Raw genomic sequence first — 6,077 nt, 5'->3', positions numbered from 1 at the left:
CATGAGTATCTAAGTTCTTAAGTGTATGTTTATTTTTTAGTAAATTTTATGTTTGTATGTCAGTATGTTTGTCCACACATATCTCGAATACAAATAAAAATCGAGTTACAAAACTTCTTTTAATATGAACAAGGTGTACTCCAAGAACCACATAAATGATGGGTTATAGTAAAAAAATGCATTTTTTGCTTAAAGGCCCCTCTGACTTGAAGCCCGCGATATTCATCTTAAATCAAGTTGCATAAGTCAAAAACTGCATTAAAAAAAAATTAATGATGTTAATAAGTAACGGGGGTCCGTCCTATATGTTTGAGCACCCTCATAAAATTCGAACTCGGCACTCCAAAAAAAAGACATAAAGATAACAGCATGACAGGGGTCTGCGACCCTAACCACATGAGCGCTGTAATAAATTTTAAGCAAATCAAGATTCTTTTTTGCGTTGGTGTAAAAGCACACCCACCGCTTTTAGTATTTTTGGAGGTTGGCACAGAGTAACCAGAGTGAGTCTTTATAAACTGAGCGCTGCAGCCGGGTGCAACCTACAAAAAAAAACAAAAGTTACGCGTTTTATTATAAACTGCCACATGAAATCACTGGCATGTCTCTCAATAAGTTTAAAGTTGTTATTAAACGTAAGCTTTTAGAAAAGTCGTATTATAGTGTCAATTATTACGTAAATGACAAAATTGCTTAGAAATGAAATGTATTACATGACAGGCTACTTATATACCTAAATAAAGTTAAATGGTGATAAACTAAAAAAGGATAAACCTGGCTGACTTTGTTGTGGGCTCTTCTCGGACCAAGGCGCGTTTGGAACCCTCGTAACTTTAATTTTAAGTTTTCGAATAATTATTATCCCCATTATCTTAAGTTTAATATTTAACCTGACGTTTCGAAAGAGCTTGTAAACTAAGCCTATTTGAAATAAATGAATTTTGACTTTGATTTCACAAGACGCCATTTTTCTTTTTCTTGATTATTATTAAAAACTAGCGGACGCCCGCGACTTCGCCCGCGTGAAAGTCGTTGTAAACTTTCAACTACCCCTATCTTACCCTACCCTAACCTACCTCTACCCTACCCCTACCCTACCCTACCCCTGCCCTACCCTACACTACCCCTACCCTACCCCTACCCTACCCTACCCCTGCCCTATCCCTACCCTACTCCTACCCTACTCATTAAGGCTGCACTTCTTTATTTATTCCTCCCACCGCGAGCCGCGTCGAGCGCGGCAACCGTTACACAAAAATAATCCTTAAAGTCCTTAAAGCATGAATTAGTATTCACGCGCAATGGTTTAGCGTATTTCATGTATAACTTTGGTGTTTCTTTATCGATTTGTATGATTCTTTTTTTATTGAATAGGTAATAATGTTAACTTTCTTATTAGGGATGAGTGATGAGTGTTATAAACATAAGAGTAGACAAATATAATTAGAAAGCTCCGAACAGCTAAGCTATCGGGAGTTACACGTGTTATTGTGAGTCAACCATAAAAGGTAGACATATATATGCTGTTGTGTTTTTATAGATAATTTTAAGGAGAACATTTCCGTCATACATGATTTCTATGTAGCTTAAACCATTAAGGCTGTACACGCGACGGAAGCTTAAAAAGTTGAGTAACTTCTCCCGTTTTCTCAACATTTCTCTTCACTGCTCTGCTCCTATTGATTGTAGCGTAATGAAAACTATACTATAACCTGCCCAGGAGTATGTTGAATAATTGTACCAAGTTTCGTTAAAATCCGTCCAGTAGTTTTTGTTTCTATAAAGAACATACAGACAGACAGACAGACAGACAGACAGACAGACAATAATTTTACTGATTGCATTTTTGGCATCAGTATCGATCACTAATCCCCCTGATAGTTATTTTGGAAATATATTTCATGTACAGAATTGACCTCTCTACAGATTTATTATAAGTATAGATTAGTACTGATGCGACGGCTCGTATCGTACAGACAAGATAACGTATTCGTTTTTGAATTTCGTATCCGTGACGGGTACGACACCGTCAAGTTCCGTGCCACGTGGAGCCATTTACTCAACTTGAAAAAAAAAACCCAACAATCCGATTACGTTATACTATTCTATCGGACGCATCATTCCATCTTCTTTTGTTATAAAAATACGAAATGATGCGTCCGTATCCGTATGCGTAAGCATACGCGTCCCGTATTTACATACACATACCGTACCGTATACATATACCGTAGGATTACATCTTACATACTCTTTGTACGCGTAGATCAATATATTAATTTACTCTTTGGTAGTTGTACTCTCTTTCTATTTAGTGTAACACTCTTTGTTGTCGCTCACTTACAACTTTTAGTTGGCCGACTAAATCGGCCAATTAAAGAACAGATATAGCGATGTATGTACGACTGCCCGCACATCCAATTAATAAATTGGACACCGATCGAGATCGTACAGAGTCGTGATTCACTTTCGACTTTAAGTTGGTAGTGGCACCAAAAGATGAACGTTTAAGCGTTTTGGTCAATTTTGAATACATGTAAAACAATTATTTCATAACAGACTTTTGTTGAGTTTAATATAATTAGGATTCCTTAAAAAATCAAGATTTGACTAAATTAAATGAAAAAGTCCTAGTTTCCGATAAGTTATAAAAAACCTAATTAAATACCGGCCTATCTCCTTAGACACTATATTAGGAAAAATATTGGAACGGTTGTTACGGCCCGAACTGCTATAGAAGAATATGGCTATTAATGATGCTCAGTTTGATTTCCGGCCCAGTCTCTCGACAGACTCGGCGGTACTTGGTTTGAAATACGCTGTAAGTTACTATACTAGACGCGACACCTCTATCTACGCCTGTTTTCTTGATCTGAGTCGGGCTTTCGACCTAGTCAATTATGATATTCTCTGGGAGAATTTGTATAAGTCTTAGTATAGTCTTTCAAGAAAAATTGTGGCCCTGTTAGGATACTGCTACGGAAACCAACCTCTACAACGACCTCTAATGTTTATAAAATGTAAAAGTGTTCGTCAAGGGGGCATGACCCCGACTGGTAGACGGGGCTAACTTGGTCTATCATCTTAACTTACATGACTTCATAAGATTTCTTGGTATGAGAAATATAGGCGGATACAGGATATTGATTTAGTGATTGATTTGATATAGTAAAGGGTCATGTTTCTAACCTAACCTTTTTTTTTTTTTTTTTTTCAAGCTGGGAAATGCTTTTACGCATCCCCCTCGGAAATAGTGGCATAGGCTGGCACCATTTCCGAGGGAGTATGTGGGACTCACCGGCTGCGAGTCAGCCAGAATACCCACTAAAACCCAGCTAAATTCCATCGCCTCGCCTGATGCCTGAGTTCCGGGAACAAAAAATTAATCTTCCGCAACTCAGACAGCGGCGTCCGCCGAGGCAGACCCTCCACTGGGGATCTAAGGATCCCATTGCTCCGTCAGTTGCTTGCCAGAGCAACAAGATGCGCCTGCCAATTGTATATTAGGGTGGTAGGCGGCGATCGTGGGCACGTCGCCTTCGACCTGCCCTACGGCGGCGTATCGGGATTGCAGCTGCGTCATCCTCTCGCTGCCGTTCCGCCGCCTCCTTCTGCGTCATCACCTCCTCACAAAAGGAGGCGACGGCATTCCAAGAGCTCTCACTACTCACCATAGCATGGACGACGGTGGGCAATGATAGGTCAGGCCCAATTTCTTCCACGAGTGTGGCGCGCTGAGTCGACCACTGGACGCACGACTCGAGTGTGTGCTGTGCCGTGTCCTCCACGTAGCCGCACTCATGACACACCTGAGTGGGCTCTCTTCTTGCGACCCTGCACAAGTATCTCCCAAAGCAGCCGTGCCCCGAGAGCATCTGCGTGAGGTGAAAAGAGGGAGCCCCGTGGTTACGGTCCGTCCACAGTTCGAGGATGGGCCGGATCGCCTCTATTGTGCGGTGGCCGGCAGTCGGTGCACAAAGTCGCTCCCGCCATAAAGATATGAGGGAACTGGCTGTGGCCGCCCGCCGCGCACAATCAACTATCACCGCAGGGTGTTCCCCCCGTTGACGGACATCAACTCTCCGCCAGTACTCCCTCGCGAGCAGAGCAGCGTTTAAGTCCCAGGGTGGTGTCCCCGCCAACACAAAGGCAGCCTCGCCTGATATGGTTCGATACCCCCGTATCACTCTGACTGCCATAAGCCTTTGAGGTCTTTGCAGTAAAGCCCGAGTTCGGGAAGTCAGAGTATCCGACCATATAGGTGCTCCGTAGAGCGCCATTGATCGCACCACACCCGTGTATAGACGGCGACACCGTAAACCCGGACCACCAATATTTGGTAGGAGCCGACTTAATGCACCAATGGCACCTTGAAGTTTCGGGACAAGACGCCGGAAATGCTCCTCGAACGTCCACCGGCTATCGAGTACGAGTCCTAAGTACTTCATAGTACGTTCGATAGCGATGGACACTCCGCCAACTACCAGTGCGGGCTGATCAGGAGGCGCTCTCCAGGGCCCGTGAAAACATAGGGCCTCGGATTTATGCAGCGCTACTTCTAATCCCAGACTCCGTATTTTGGCTACAATTTTGGCTACACCAGCTGTAGCTCTACGTCTAGCCTCCAGAAAAGTGCTGCCACGAGCCGTCACAAGGGTATCGTCGGCATAACATACGATGTCAACGCCCGTCATAACGGTTCCCCGCAACACCCAGTCATAACCAATGTTCCACAGGAGGGGACCAAGAACTGAACCCTGTGGGACACCGCAAGACATCGCCCTTTCTGACCATCGATCACTAGTTGGATAGCTAATCGATCGTTCGGAGAGGTAAGCCGCCACAGTCCGCTTTAGATAACGGGGGAACATATGGTACCTCATCGCCTCCATAATGCAGTTCCAGGGTAAGGAGTTGAAGGCATTGGCGATATCGAGTGACACCGCCACCAACACCTCGCCCCGGGATACCGCGCTATCCGCAAGGTCCCTTACCTGCGCTATTGCGTCTATGGTAGACTTGCCTCTGCGGAAACCAAACTGGTTATCGCTGAGGTCTGGTCCTACCGTCTCCAAGTGTTGGATGAGGCGAACAGCAACAACACGTTCAAAGAGCTTGCCCACTTCATCCAGCAATACGATCGGCCGGTACGCCGACGGCTCCTGAGCAGGCCGTCCGTCCTTCCGGAGCAGGATCAGTCTCCCTCTCTTCCACGGTCTCGGGAACTGACCCTGCTCGAGACAGGCACTGAACAAGGCCCTAACCCACGGCTCGAGTGGCCCTAGGGCTAGAGCCCAGGCGCGGCCAGGGATGCCATCAGGGCCTGGTGCGGTGTTTTTCCGGCGCATACGTATCACTGCCGAGCCTAACTCTCCTTCCGTGACCTGAGGTACGGCATCCAGACTTTGATCTTCCTCCACTGAAGACGGCGCCATGCGGGGAATCTCATGCTCAGTTCCATCTGGAAATAGAGCTGCGACCACCGACTCAACGACGAGAGGCTGGAGACTCTTCGTAAGAGGAGGGGCTCTGGGTCGAAGTTTCTTACGTACCAACTTGTAAGGCTTCCCGAAAGGGTCCGCATCCAAAGAGGCCAGCATCTCGTCATTGGCAAGATTTTTTGCCTCCCCAATGGCTATACGCAGCGTCTGCACCGCATCCCTGTAAAGCGAATAAAGCCGATCTTCTTCAGCTTGATCTCGTCTCCTTCGCCGACGATAGCGAGTGTATCGTCGTCTTACAGCCACGCAGGATCTACGCAGCTGTGCAAGCTCATCAGACCACCAATACACCGCTCGCCTCGAAGGAACAGTGTGTATTCTCGGCATGGCCCCATCGCAGACATGCGACATAGAAACGCCAAGACGTGCTACTTCTTCTTCTACCTCAATTAGATTTCCGTCTCGAGGTGCGGAGAACCAAGCCTCGACTAAGGCAACCTCGACTAGATAGTCCCGGTCCATACGGGACAACGACCAACGAGGACCAACACATCGCAAAGGCTGGTTTGGACCGTTAGAATAAGCTGAGTTCCCGGAGATACCAAACCTCACATATCGGTGATCAGACAACGTCTCCAC

Source organism: Bicyclus anynana, chromosome 14, assembly GCF_947172395.1.
Source record: "Bicyclus anynana chromosome 14, ilBicAnyn1.1, whole genome shotgun sequence".
NCBI lineage: Eukaryota > Metazoa > Arthropoda > Insecta > Lepidoptera > Nymphalidae > Bicyclus > Bicyclus anynana.
Note: the sequence above shows the minus strand (reverse complement) of the source record.